The sequence below is a fragment of the Hylobates moloch genome, unplaced genomic scaffold (assembly GCF_009828535.3).
Source record: "Hylobates moloch isolate HMO894 unplaced genomic scaffold, HMol_V3 SCAFFOLD_24, whole genome shotgun sequence".
Lineage (NCBI taxonomy): Eukaryota > Metazoa > Chordata > Mammalia > Primates > Hylobatidae > Hylobates > Hylobates moloch.
In genome coordinates, this window is record NW_026652299.1 from 8,458,306 (window position 1) to 8,474,561 (window position 16,256).

A 16,256-nucleotide genomic window follows, 5' to 3' on the forward strand; every position below is an offset into this window, starting at 1 on the left:
AGAAAAAAACTAAACGAATTGATATAGCCTGTTCAGTGGCTTACTGCACCAGTGTGCTAATAAATTGACGGATGGCGTGTCAGGGGTAGGAGTTGAAATCCTAGCATTTCTAACTAAGGCAGGATCTAATATCAGACTACCAAAATAAGGAGTTTCTGAACCTGGTTGTCACAGGAAACAGCCTGTGCATCTTTCTGTATATGCAAGTGTTCAAAATATCGTATTTCAACATGAAAATCCATGAAGGATTTTTTTAAAATTAACTCAGTAACTGCATTAGTAATTTCAACGAGCGACATAAATTGTGTTATAAAACAGAGAGGGTATATTAAAGGTAAGCGTTTCTTTTTCTTCTTCAAGGAGTTGGGGCCAATGCTTTATTTTGGGAAATAAACTTATCAAAGAAAATCCCTTTAATCCTGTTTTACATTTCCATAGTATATAGAATAGAATTCATCAACCAACTTAAAGGGGGAAAGGAAGCAAAGACTTCTGGAGTGTTTCGCACTATTTTTAATACAAACTGTGCAAGTTGTTAGCTACTTCAGTTTGAAGTATAAAAGATCATGGTGGGGGAAGGGGGGCAGTGCCTTCATGTTGCAATTTCTTTTGTTTCCTGGAGCAGTACCTATATTAATTCATCTTACAAAGATCATTGCTCAAGAACTAAATTTTGCATATATTAGAAAGCAGAATTAGCATTGCACTGTGTACAACATTCCACGCTAACTTCTCTCCAAGCAACCATTAAAGGTCATGTTTTGACGACTGAATGGCATGTCGGCACCTTGGTTCCCTGGAGAGGCATTCCCCAGGTACATGCAAAAGGTTATTAAATTACCTTCCGAGCAACACTATCTCTTCGGATGAAAATAATTACAGGCTTTTAGAGGCATCAGAATGCTTTCTTTCTTTCTCTCTCTCTCTTTTTTTTTAATAAGATGAAGATGCAGTACCTAATGACCATTTTTGTGTGTGAGTCATATAGCCTGTCAGTGGTGACAGGACAAATGAGCGTAATGGCATAGCTTAAAGGGGAAAGGTTCATTTTAAATAGTGACAAATAATATTTAAATGGCATTGTTGGAGACCCATCATGCTTGTAAAATGTAGTTTGTATCTCTTCTTCATCCTTTAATTTCATCACTGTCAAATGGCATTAGCTGTTAACATGCAACATCAGGTGCAGATATAATTTTTAACTGTTAAATGTGCCCATAACCAAACATAATATATCTTGATTTTTCCTGATTTTTTTGGTACTATGGATAACTCATTCCATAATTCAAAAGACAAAATGTATCTAGGGATTTGATTGTAAAGACAACTTTACTAGATAGATAAAATAACAGCTTTAAAATATAATTCCTTGAATGTTATTTCTTGTCAAGTTTCAAAAATAGGAATGACTTAATTGTTAGGCTAACTGTAATTAACTGATTGGTAATATCATGGACAGGATTACTAGCTGTAGTGATTTGGTCAAAATAGTCATGGGCAAACTAAATATAATGACCTGTATACTGTCTGTACTTGGAATAAGATGGTCAACATAAAGAAGATTTTCCTTTAATGCAAATGTATAACTTCAGAACATGTAATAAGTGTAAATCATATCACCGACAAGAAGCATTTTTCTATTCTTTGTCTAGTTATGGAACTTGAAAAAAGTTAACCAAAAATCTAGGCTGTCTTTTCAGTTTTCTTGAGATAATACAGTGCCATAATAAAAATATATGGAAAATTGGTAAATGCTGATATATCCTGTGTATAGAATTGCAATTCTAATTTCAAACTTTCATATAAAGCCTTCTAATTCTTAAATATTTTTACACAGCTTCATCACATTTATTGCTACTTTATTTTCAGATCACTTAAGCCAAAACTGGAGACAGTTTAGGTACCTTTGAGTTGTTAAAAGTTATAGCCAATTTTCTCAAAAATTATACCAGCTAAAAACACAACATTAAATATTTACCCCGTTGGATGTTAAAAAACGCTTACAATGAAAAATGTTCACATATTGACTATTCAAAATGGCCTTCACTTTGAAATTGTGAAATGGAAGGGATTGCAGATGTACAAGAATAAATATAAAAACAAATGAGTTGACTTGAAGTGTTGCCGGCTTTCATAAACATGCTACTGCAATAACATGTGACATTAATATTTAATTACAAAAGCACTGCTGCAAAATCTTTGAAATTAATGTTTTGCAAAATTAACATTCAGTGCACAGAAGCAAAGTCGTTCCAGGCGCGACTGTGATTAACAATGCCATTCACTTTACATATTATATTAATATATTATTCAAGCTACGAATTAACACCTCCTAATTTAAATAAGGTGCTACATATCATGATGAGCTAAAATGCTTTTCTTAAAATGGCCCGTCTGATTTTAAGCAATCTGTGTTTATCATTTAATATTTTGTTATTGAATACTGTTCTCCGTAAAACTCCTTCCACTTTAATTTCAAGCAGAGAAGACCTCATTAAACTGGTGCCTTCCGTTTCTAGGACTGTTAAACCATTTGAACCATATTTTGTTTGCGAGCTACGCCAGCAGTACTGAAATACTACTGTGTGTATGAGTGTGCTCGTAGACAGCCATACTTTTACTGTTAGGGCTCTGAGGGATGCTACCAAGCAATGTGCTTCTTTGCTTTCAATGAGACACTTGTTTGCACGAATGTCACCACTATCATTGTGTCACAGATTTCTACTTATTCATTCCGACTGAGGTGAACGCGGTTCCTTGAGGGAGGAGCTGCAGTTTGAACACTGCCTCTCATACTGAACCTCAGAGCTTACCAGTTCCCTTTGAAAGTGTGAAGAGACTTGGAGATGATGTGAATTTCTCATTCTAAACTATGAATGTGGGATAATTGTCATTCCTGTTCAGAATCCATTTATCAGGAAGGAATTCAGAGGGCCATCTCTGTTTTACTGAGGCCAATGCAAGGGAGAGGTTCTTGTTTGAAGAAAAAAAATAAATACCTGAGCAGGTAAAATCGCTCTGTAGGCAACATCATTCTAGAGCCTGAAAATCTTGCTCCATCATGACAAGTTTAGGGCAACAAACTTCAATGATAATTTGTTACTGTAGCGTTTTTAATATGCTTGAACTGGAAAGACAATTATTGATGTTTTGAGAAAATATTTAGTAACAAAAATCCATGCCTAAGACACCGCAGGATAATCTTGGTATATTCTAAAACAGTTTCTAAGTTATGGTTCCCTAGTTTCCCAGTCAATCAACAAATATATGGAAATTATGAAATCGGGCTGCAACCATCTCACAATTTTAGAACCCTGGAATGAGAAGAAGCTTTCATTTATCGGTTTCGGGTTGAAGAATCATAGGCGTTATTTCTGGATATCTCCTGTGTCGTGTAATTCGGACACAGGTTCATTTATCTAATTGAATGAGTGACAATTTTGAGATTCTAAAAGAAATAAAAAATAACAAAGTCTTTAGCAATGCAAAACCACCTTCACACCACGTATTTAACCTCACTAAAGAGTGCAGAGACCAGTAGGATATTAACCAGTGAGACATAAGCATACAGTTGCATTTTCCCACTTTGCTAAAAAAGCACCAGAACCCTTTATAGCACAAGAAGTTTCTCCTAAAGGGCTGGACTAATCTTGGTTGGCCTTACATTCAATGTCAATCTTTTATTATTTAATTTTTTTAGAGACGGGATCTCACTTTGTTGTCCAGGCTGGAGTGAAGCGGTGTGATCATAGCTCAATGCAGCCTCAAACTCTTGGGCCCAACAATCCTCAGACTCAGCCCCCAGAGTAGCTGGAACTACAAACATGTGCCACCAGGCCCAGTTTGTCAATCACTTTTTGCTTATGTGCCTTCTAATTTTTTTTTTAAATGTATTACACATCTATTCTTCTCCCGAAAAAAAAAAAAAATGTTTCTTTAAATTATTTATAAAGTGTTATTCTAGTTCAATGTTATGTGTCATATTTCCACAGTAGGAGAAACTCTAAATCAGAAAATTTCACGTACTTATTAAAGTAAAATTATAAATAATGGTTTTGATAATGATGATGTCATGGAACTTTCAAAGACTGTACACTTTTTAAGAAAGATTTATTTACAGCTCAGTAACATTTTAGCTGTTCAATTCGCAAAGGATGTGGAAGAAATTAGAATTTGTCAAGGTGACAGTTTATTTATGTGGAAATAATCTGCCTATGCCTTTCACGCAAAAGAATTTGTAAAATGTTGGTCAATGTGAGTTGGGTTGACCATCAGCTCTGCAGTATTTAATCCAAAGATAAAAGGATATTCCATAATTATAGAAATATTTTAAATTCTCAGTTAAGCAAAGAAATATTTTTATTCAGGACTTCTCACAGCCTTGATGTTAATTTGTACTGTGGCTCTCCAGGTAGAAAATATTATAGCACATGCAAATTCCTTCAAACTTATTTGACCATTGATAATTTTTCCGTGGATCATCATGGAAAGTATGGGCCACATTTTAGAAAATACTAGTCTAAAAAAATGCTAATCATGAGTGATTGAAATGAAACCCCAAATATTTGTGTTTTGAAGACAACCACATTTTAAAGATCGTTATTTTATTTCAATGACTCTAGAAGGTACAGAAAGGCAAATCTATTTTTTAAAAGTCTATTAAATGAATCTTAAAAACATAATTTTCTGGTAGTAGCTTCTTAACAATATTTATTTATTTAGATGGCAGTAGTACATAAAGAAAGCTCTTTAAACAAATGTTTTCCAAACTATAAATTTCCCCGGAAAATATATCATAAAAAACTAAAAATCACTAAATATGTTAGGGTATTCTTTGCCAAAAGCAATGGGGGGCAGAGGGGCGCATTTAAAATACTGCAATACAACGTAAATCAAACTACAAAGAATTGTAATGTTGTTCGAAAGTTGAGGACAATGAAGGTTATTCAGGGTGAAGCTTTGTCTTAATTCTTGATGAATGATGTCTGTTTCTTACGATTTAGTCCAAGATAATGGTATCTAGGAAATCCACATCTTGTAAATAAATATGTTCTATAAATAGTGAACTGATCCTTTTATTTATATTTTAGATAAGAAAATTATAATGAGAATGTAGGTTACCTCCTGGAGTAAATACCATTCTCTGTTATCAAAGAGAGAAATATCGTACTCCTAATTCCATGCCATATCACAGCAAAGCTCCAGGGTACCAGAGTAGTTCATTTTCTAAATGCCAATTAGCAATTAGTTCAATCTTACTGATGTAGACACAAGATTGAAAAATGGGGAATCTTCTGACATTAATCCTCCCACCACAAGTCAGCTTAATTGCAAGCTAACATATCTACAGATGCCCAAATTCGGGCCACTACCATAGACATCGCCTATCGCCCCAGGTTAAAAAGCCATTCCTTATAGAAGAAATGGACCCAAGAAACTGGTGACTCTGACCACCTAGGGCAAATTCTGTTCATCATGGCAAATATATTTTGTCCACTGAAGCATTTTGCTTAATGAAGGTGGAATTTGATAAATAGTATTATATCCAGAAATTCAGTAGTCTCACTCTCTCCCTCCCCTTTTCCCCCTTCTCCTCCTTTCCAGGTGAAAATCAGCTTTGAGGTCTTCAGTTATTTGCTGGACAATTCCCTGATGATATTAAAGCACCGGGTAGAAGAATGTGCCTTATCAAAAACATATCAATCATGATGATCCTTTAAAATATATTTATTAGTTGATTGCTTATGGCTGTTTTAGACTAAAAGACCAACAGAAAATGGTAAGAATAGACTAGTAGTCCTTATACATGCTAAGTAACAATAATTCATATTAATGCACATAACTTTTTGCAGTTATTGTCAGAAGCATACTTTGTGCATATCGCATCCATTCTTTAACTTTTAACCTTCACAGCTACAGCATGTCTATTGTCTTTACAACTCCGGTTTTCTCTCATAAAGACCCAGATGACCTTCTGGGTACTATATAAGCCCCAGACTTTCAACTGGCTTTACTTACATACTATAAGAGATATTTTAATAAAGACCAGTAAGCTACATAAAGAGAACTGAGACAGTTGGCTGAATATTTCCTATTTGCTCCTTGAGGCCATCTTACCACAAAATATATAATTTTTTTTTTTTTTTTTTTTTTTTTTTTTTTTTTTTTTTTTTTTTTTTGAGACGGAGTCTCGCTCTGTCATCCAGACTGGAGTGCAGTGGCGCGATCTCGGCTCACTGCACACTCTGCCTCCTGAGTTCACGCCATTCTCCTGCCTCAGCCTTCCGAGTAGTTGGGACTACAGGCGCCCACCACCATGCCTGGTTAATTTTTTTTTTTTTTTTTAATTTTTAATAGAGACAGGGTTTCACCGTGTTAGCCAGGATGGTCTCGATCTCCTGACCTCGTGATCCACCCACCTCGGCCTCCCAAAGTGCTGGGATTACAGGCGTAAGCCACCACACCCGGCCCACAAAATACATAATTTCATACATTGGAAAACTAAATGAGAAAATAACTAATGGATTAGCATCCTCTAGGCAGTTTCCAACTTTTCTTTGATATGAAACTAGTTATGGTCAATTCTGAAGATACTAGCCTTACTTTTAAAAAGGCAAACAGTTTTCTTATGTTCATGACTGCAGAGTTCTACATGAACTCTCCTAACTATTACAGATGTTGAAACTCAGGCAAATGATAAGAATCCCTGGTCATTCCAGTTAAAATACATACAGGAGGCACAAAATGCGGTATCAGTGAATCAAAGATATGCTTTTTAAAAAATATGCGGAAAATTAAACTAATTATAAACATGAATAGATATTGACTTAAAGTAGTTTTCACTGAGGGAAGACAGTCTGAAAATCTGTTTTGTGATGGTAAAATATATTTTTATATACTTTCTCCATTTTTAGGGTATAAACAAAAATTAAGAAAATAAAAACTATGATAATATTATTGCAAGGAGATATTTTATAATAAGTGTTTACTTTAATGTGTTGTCAGAAAGGCCTATTATATTTCAACTAACTGCCACTAAGTTTAAATTGAAATGGTGGACTCATAAACCATTCTTCTTCTACAGATCTTAATATTTTATCATCCATATGCATATCCTTCCAAGAAGCAAGAGAGTAAGGTAGCATAAATATATTATAGCAGAGAAATTGAGACCTAGAAAGGTAATGCACTTGCTCAACCATACATACTAATTTGCTTAGCTGAGGCTAAAATTCACAGTGCTAGATTTCAGATTTATTCATTGCTTTACACTTGGACTCTGGAGTTTGTTGTGGGACACAGGAAAAGCTACAATCCCTGCACATAGGTTAACAATGCCATCATACTAATACAAAAGATATTTACTATACATCAAATTATTTACATAAAAGTCTATGTAGGTAAATACAAATATCAAAAAATAGAACGCATTAATTGGCTTCAGCAGAGATATCTTCACATGCAAAGTGACCCTCTCTCAATTTCAACATAAGAAATTGAATTATTTTAGAAAATTAGAAGCTAAATGACTGCATCACTTTCCATCTTTAAGAATGAAGGTGAATTAATATATGCCATGGATAGGCATTCATCCTAAGGAACTGGTCAGAATTACTGCCACTGAGGAAAAGATAGGAAATGAAGACTTCTCGGAGATAGTGGTAGGCTTCCATGCCTGTTAAATAGACTTTGATGAATTGATCTTGTTTCAACAATAGTTGATGCTTTCAGCAGTTCCTTTTATCCTCTCACTCAAATCTATCTAGATTTCCAAGTTCAGAATGAACATTTTTATTGGCTAGCTTTCCTAAGTGTTGACTAGATGAACAAATAAAAAGGCAATCTTCAAGTTTCTTCTGAACAACTTCTAACAATGTCAATAAAAGACACTTTGGAGGGTCTAAATAACTTGATAGGTCTTCAGAGTCCTTTGACATTTTATATTTGTATGTGCTGTTCAGGATGTTAGGAGTTATTTCATTCTTTCCAGTAACTACATTTCTCGAACAGTTACAGATTTTTAAAAATCTACTCCACATAAACATCACAATTAGGAGGCGATTCATAGAGAATGGAACACCTTCTGACTTAATTTACTTTTCCCATTTCCTTATTTGGAAGATTGGAGGTAAATCTCCATATAAAAAGAATCTGGCGTTTTCAGCATTTTCTAGAAGATCAGCATTGAAATGACAGGTAGTGGAGGCACGGGAAAAACCATCATCATTGAAATTTTATAATGATTATTTAAAATCACAGATAATTCAGACTATCCTTAGGTGTAAGATGGAACGAGAATAGTCACACATGTAAACATGTACCTCTAGTTTGCTGCTCACACCTACGAACCAACACACATGGACACCTTTACCGCTTTTAGCAATGTGAATGACTTCATAAGCATTAATTGAGATGAGGCTGACACTTCAGAAATCCCCCTAACCTCTAATTATGGTTGTAATGAAGCACCAGTATAACACTGTTTGGTTTTATTCTTCATTAACAATTGAGAATAACAGTTTTTTCTAATCCTGAAAATAGGCAAGTGCAATTTTTCAGTACTGGAAATTTCAGAAAGAGTTAAAATATCATAAAGAGTGACAAAGGCACTTTCAAAAAAAAGAATGTGGCTATCACAGTAGAACAGTATTTCAGAGAAATAGTACACATTTGATGACTGTCAGAATTTACATAACTTACTCTGCATGAATTAACTATGAGGCATAAAATTCAACTTTGGCTTAAACACACACGCAATAATTGTCATGTGACATTTTGAGGCATTGTGAGTATGACATCAAGGTATTGCCTAAATCACCAACACAAATATGACAAAAATGACTGTGTCATATGACCTTAGTGTCCCAATAGGTTAGAGGGGAAAAAATACGATCATGTCAGTAAAAGAGCTGGAACAAAAATGGGCCCATATCTGACAGGATGTTTAGGACTTTCTAGTTGAAATGGATACTTGTCAATTGAGTGTCCATGATCACCGCTCTGATACATTAGGGTAACAAACTGGGCTCACACAAAATAACTTACAGATATCAGAATCTCTCAAAATTATGAACCTTGTGGAAAATCAAATTCTAATATTTAACATCTGTCTTAGGATTCTTACCATTTATCTTCTGACCAAAATTTCAAATGGTGCCCCCCCAAAAAAAATCATGAAGTCAAAAGGACTTGGTGGGGGTATCTTTGTTTCTCTCCCAAAGCCTAAAAGTTATACTCAACTGCAGCACAAAGAGTAAAGAGGTTGTTATTCATATTAACTACATTTACATTCCTAACGCAACATCCAGAGAGCTAATAGTGGGGTTATTAACATAACAAACGTAAATGTTCTATATAAATAATACTGTTTCAGGCCAGCAACCGCTCATCTGACAGCATTTAGGCACAGGCTCAACATCTGTTTATGAACACTTTGCCTAATGATATCATCAGATATCATTAAGTGCGGCAGAATACAGCATAGAGGCAGGTGCAGCTGCCTTCACAACCCATCACAGAGAAAGAAAAGAGCTGCATTCCCCATCCGAAAACCCATCATTAGGACAATTTTCTTCGACAAACCAGCCCTGTGATTTCAATCTGTATATCACCTGTAATTGTAGTTTTTAGCAAGAAGCTGATTCTATACATTTAGCGACGAATCACGTTGATGGCCTGAATACTGGAAACACATTTGTGGTACCAGCTGCGGCAGCTTTTTTTAGAGCCTGTGTTAACAAAATACTGCTAACAAGGCAATGCTGGGAGTGCAGCTTTGTTTCTCTTTCTTGTTCATAGTGTTTAGATGTGCATAATTATGGAAATTAGCAATTGATTGCTTCTCAATAATAATTGATTACTGGTCACTGAACTCTTCTGTAGCACTTTACCGAAGGTGAGGACATGAGATAAGTGAATTCTTACCAGTTCCAACCATATAGAAAGAAAGAGACCAAAAAGAACTCTCGATTTGTACATCAGTTTCCATGATAAACAGACCAAAGGGATAATAGAATATCCCAGAATCTAGTTTGCCCTGAAGCAAATTGTAGAGATCATAGCAAGCCTGCAGAATTCTCCCTGTGGACCATGTAAGAAACATACATCATTTTTATATATGTCAGTTGGTCTTTGATTTGAAAATATTTCTACCCATTTATCTCTTTCAGTCAGTTTTCTTAAATTGTACAATTTAAGGGGTTATATCAAAAAAATGAATACCAATTTTCAACACCTCTCAAATTGAAACAAACTGACAAAATAATGTGAAGTCTCTTTTTGCAAAGAGGTACAAATTCAGAAGCCTATCGTCTCAGACAGATAGCGAGCACTTCAAAATGATTCTTCTCTTTTTGATCTGCTGTATATCCATCAACATTTTTGTCGGTGCCGACTGACTTGTTTCAGTATAGCATAATCTAAGGAATGTTACTTGATACTGCAGCTAACATTTAAAGGAAAATGCACTTATTTTTGGCTTAATCACTAATGTCAGTTTGGACATAACATATCCAATTCAAATTTACTGCAGTACATGGAAGCCTCACAGACAATAAAGAATCCGTGGTGTTTGTCAAATGGGAAACACAGTGACTCATGGTGTTTCAAAGATGGAAAGACCAGTAGGGAAAAAATTAACTCTTTATTTTGGAAGAATAATGAGCTTCCGAGTGTTCAATGTAATCCTCTCCCTGGTGTGTTTGTGAGTGTGTGTGCGTGTGTGTGTGTGTGCTCATTTGTACAGGACATGACTGTATCGTGGCAGTCAACTTTACAACCTGATTCATAAAAAATGCAGCTTGGTTAAAGTTAGTATGCTCAATTTCAATAGTGTTTTTATCCCAAAATGGGTAGCAGATTGTACAATCATGACTCAAAAAAATATGCACAAGTTATAAGAATTAGGCAACAGTTTGAGAATAAAACTGAATCCCTCCTCTCTGCCCATAGAAGGATTTCTCATATAATGAACAGGTGCAATTTCCAGAGATCTCTGTTCACTGAGATGGCAAAAGCCACTGTTTGTTGCTTTCCCCAGCAGCAACACAAGATAATATGGTGATAAAATTGCAATCGGAAACTAAAAAGCCACATCACATATATGTACAATTCTATTCTCTTAGTATACACCTTGCAAACACAAATTCATATGCCTAGCATTCTAGCTCTTTCTTAAAATTTATGCACTGAATAACAATTATAAATTTTTACGCTACTCTGTACCCAAAGCCTGCAAAAAATGAAATAAAAGGAATTTAGGCAATGTGTGTGAGTCCATGTGCTTACGCCATTATGTTAGTGCCAAAAGCGTTAAAAAAAAAAAAAATGCAGACAGATTCCCTGTAATATATCTCTGAGTTTATTATCAGCACGACATTTTAATGTGTGTTATTAAAATTATATTTTAGGGGTTGGGGTGGGGTTCAGGTGGAAGAGTACTTTGGAATATTGCAAGAAGTTGCACATAAAAATGATTTTGGTAACCTAGTGATGTCCTTGACACACTTTGGCACTACACAGTGTATCTGCTTAAAGAGACATATGGCTGGAATGGCAGAAGTCAGAATTTGAAGGGTATTAGTAAAACCATGTGGGGGAAGCTTGAACTGATACTGGCTTAGGCTAATTGTAGCTCTTCTCTGATTTCACATGCTCCAAACCCGTAAAATAATTTTAACTACTGAAACCATAATTTCCATTTTTTGAGATAGTTTCAAATCACATTACTAGGAAATGAAATTGAAAATAAATCCACTTGCTAATAATAATGCTGGGTGACTTTAAAATGCTAACAGTATAAAGTTAAAAAATGTGGTAAATGATCAACCCTAACCTCTGAACTGCTGGTGTGATTTGTTGATGTTATTGTTGAATCACACCTTGTTGAAGGAAGGAAGGAAGGCCTTCTGAGAAAATCAGAGATCAACTTCAAGTCTTGTCTTCTCAGCAACGATTTTCTGACCACTTAAGAGCCGTGCAGAGCAGCCCTGCAGCCTTCCTCATTAGTTATATTTTCAGCAAAGCCCTTTTGACTATGTGATATTCCTTGTAGTTTACTTGTTTATTTGTTTATTGCCTTTCTCCTCTTTTACTTAAGTGTAAGTGCTGTCACAGAAGGGATCTTGCTGGTCTTCACTCCTCTCTGCCTGACATCTATAAGACACCCAGTAAAAAATGTGCAAAGTGAATAAACATGATACAATGTTCTTTTCAAGCCATCGTCTGCATAATATTCTCAACTTTTCCATGGAATGGTCAGAATTTACTAACCTAGTATAAATTTGTAAATAATTTATGCCAAAGTTTTCACAAAATATCATTTCATTAATGACAAATATTTTTTTTCACATGGTGCCAAAGCTGATTTATATAATCTGGCCAGAGAGAGGTTTTATTTAATTAAAGAAAATAAGCTCAGTACTTCCTTAATACACACTCTACTATACTGCTACCTAAACTTTTACTTGAGTAAATAATTACATAACTAAAGGCTTAGGTCAAAAGCATTTTTAAAATTAAGCCAATTCTTACATCTTAAAAAACTTGTTGATATTTACATACAAGTAGCAGTTTAGAGACAATCTATACTTAATTTCTGCTCTTGATAAATGCATTAGTTATACTAGGCTTTGAAAGAAAGAATACCAAATTGCCTATACTACTTTTCTACTCAGGGTTAAAGACGCTAACCACTTTCAAACAACCATCTGAGAAAACTAATTCCCAATGTATTGGAGTAGGTGAGAGAATAAAAGGTGTGTTATTGAAAGGGAATTTGGAACAAGTAATCATTCTGAATGTGTGTACATCAGAGACTCCTCAAAGCCTGCCTGGCAATCTGTTTTTTATGTAAGTTTGTTTTTATCTGTGGTGGGGAGTGCTGATATTTAAATTTGCATTAACTACTTTCCATAATGAATAAGAAGTACATAGTTAAACTTGATTTGTAGCACATCAATTTTGGCAGACAGCAAAAAGTCAAAAACTGTTTTTGTTTTTAAAGTAGAAAGCTTCTGTTTAAGGCAGTTAAAGATTTTCAGAGAAAAGAGATTATTAATAGGAGTAACCTAGATTAGTGTAATGGTAGGAATAGTTGCAGAAATAGTAAGAGGCTTAGAGAAAGCTCCCCACTTTTAATGCCCTGAAAAATTGGGTGCAATCTTGTCTTCCTCACTAGAGCTGCTCCATCACTCAGAGTTATTTATTTTCTCAATCTGTCAATATTTATAGTAAAGCTTGAAGAATCACCAAATTGTAAGGTCTAAAGTAACGTTGAGAAATCATTCATTAACTCAGCAAATATCGAGTTTCTATCCATCCTCCACACTGCCAACACAGTGATCTTTCAAGGGCAAATCTGATCTTTCCACTGCCCTGCAGAAAGCCCTTCAAAGATTACTCATTGCTGAAAGCCTGAAAGTTAAACTTCTAACAAAGATATAAAACATTCTAAGTCCAATCTCTACCTGTTTTCTGATCCTTTCAGTAACCTTCTTCTCTGACCCTTTCTGACCACCCCACCCCCTGCCAAATTCCCTTGACACCTGTTGCCTTTATTCTCTATGCCAGAGCTGATTGCCCTTTTTCAACATGCATCCTCATGCTCTGTAGATGCTCCTCTCTCTTCCTGAATTAGCCTCTCTCCATGCTCCCTTGTCCGCATGGTGAGCTCCTATGTGTCCATGAAAACTCAGACTAAATATGACTTTCCTGTAAAAACTTTAGCCAGTGCGGGATTTACAATTGGTGCTATCACATCACTGTAAAAGTCTACCTTACTACTAATTATACTGTCTTCATTCACTCTCTAAATACTTATCAAGCTTGCATTAGGTTGTAGGTACTGAAAACACATCACTGAACAAAAATAGATAAAATTTTCTAGTCCCATGAAATTTTATTCTCAACTTGCAAAATAATACAACTAAAAAAACTAATTTACACACACACACACACACACACACACATATATGGTTAGGTAGTGTTAAGTTTTTTTAAAAAAAAGATTAAAACAAGGAAGGAAAGTGTGTGGTATTGGAAGAGGTGATTAATATTGTCAATTTTATTGTCAGGGAACAGCTCACTAAGGAGAGAGATTTTAAGAAAAGCTATCTAGTGATCATATATTCACAATGGGTCTTATATGTATGATGGAGCTCATGCTCTGAAGCTGTTATACAATTTTGCCTCATCCAGAACCCAGCATAGTTTCTGACACATAGACTTAACGAAGAAATAATTCTACACAAATTTAAAGGTTGTGAGAGCAACAGGTGGGATGTTATAATTTATTTTAGCCTTTTGGAACTTCAGTGCCAGACATAAGACCCTGTGTAAAGCTTATAGCCTTTAAAATGCAATTACTTATACAATAACACTGAAGAATCATGTGTCTGGATGAATACCCTGTAAGTAGTCAAATTACTGTATCGCCATACGGGAGAGAATGATCATGGCATATTCACATTAAAAATCCCTTTATTAAAGCTTTATTAATAGCACAAAAAGTAAATCATCTTTCCTATTCGAGACACTTCTTTTTCTTATGAAATATTATACTGCTAGATGAGTATTTTTTCCCTCCAAAGACTGTTCTGTCCTGCATTTCTAGACATATAAACTTCCCTTATGAGTGTTTTCTTTTTGAGAAAACACTAGCAATACCCATGATTCCCATGAAAAGCCCAGATAGTATCTGTTGATGCTTAGGATATAGCTTTCAACTTTTATCAATCTCCAAATCATCATAATTTTCTATCATGTCGTTATGTACACAATGGGTAAAATTCTGCTCAATAGACATATAGCTCACAATAAGTCTTGTGGTGTTTGAAAACATAAATATGGAGTTGTCTCTAATTCTACCATTAACGCATGGACATTGTGAAGAATTTTGGATAAGCTAAATATAAAATAGGATTTATATGTATTTTTAATGATTAAAACTATTTCTTAAAGTTTGAAACAATACAACTTTTTATATCATCCAACTGAAAGCAAGTTATATTTTGAAACATTTAAGCAGCAGAATTGCTGAGAGTTAAGAATAATCAGTATTTTGTGAAATTCTACGTTTTGCATAATTTTAATAGTAGTTCTGTGACTCTGATCAGGGCAATGTGGGTCTACTAAGTTTATTAAATAAGCAGAAAGGGAAACCAATATGTACTATGTCTTTGGTTGGAAATCATTGGGAGACATTCTATATGTTGTAATTTAGCATTAATGCAGAGTAAGCAAGAAATTTTAGGAACTTACATGAGTAGGGGAAAAAGAATGGTTTGGTGAGATGAAATTTGGTGTAGAATTCCTTGTTCTGTTGCTTTCAAATGCACATGTGACTGTAGACTAAGCATAATCAAAACCAAAAAGGAAAGAAGAGGACATGGGGAGTCTGAAGCTGGGACAAACAGATCGTATATTATTTTAAAATGACTTCCAGAAAATGTATTAGGAGTGGGTTTAAAGGTGTTATTCAACCTAGAGAAAAGCTCACACATTGCCAGAAACTTCTGATGAATCTGTTAGCTTCACCTATAAAGTTGTTATATCAATGAAATCCTAATATTTTCACAACAGCAGCGAATAATGTGAAAGATCTCAATTCAAATATGACAGTGTCTTAAAGAGTGATTTGATGGGTAGGCTATGGTTCAGGGGCTATTCTAAGATAATGAATATAAAAGAAAAAGGGGATGTAGTTCATCCCCTCAATGAAATTCCAAAAGAAGGGATGCTGGAGAGGTAGATAAATGCCATATCTAATGGATGATGTGACAGGACCACAAAAGCAGGACCCGCAGGCTTCTATGTGTTCACAGAGAAGACAGGAGGGGACTTCTCTCCGTGTTTTTGGAGAACAAATCATCAATGGACAAAATTAAGTCAAATAAATGAATAAATACTCCCAAAACTGTAAAAACAAAAAGCTACCTGTCTTACAATGGCCAGTTGACAGCGAACATTTCAGTATTCTGATTAGATCAGCTTCCATTTTTTCCAAGTATAGTTTTCCACTTAGCATTTTTTAATTTAGCATCGCCAAGTCAAAGGTCAGAAAAACAGAAAAATATTTTTTCAGTAAGTGTACTTCTCCATTGTGCGCCACCAACCTTTCCACTAGTGCTAGGGTTTCATCATATGAACAGAGAAGCAAATCTTGCCACCAAAGTTGCCTTCTTTCAGAAAAGTGAGTCTATTGGTGGGCTTTGTTATGAGAATCAACATTCCGGCAATCCCTGTTCTTAATGACACCC

General features: G+C 35.0%; 1 protein-coding gene across 2 annotated transcripts in view; it reads right to left on the minus strand.

Moving 5' to 3' along the window:
• The window catches only part of ARHGAP15 (Rho GTPase activating protein 15), a 645,466-nt gene that overhangs the window by 411,721 nt on the left and 217,489 nt on the right, over nt 1-16,256 (minus strand). The window lies entirely within an intron of this gene.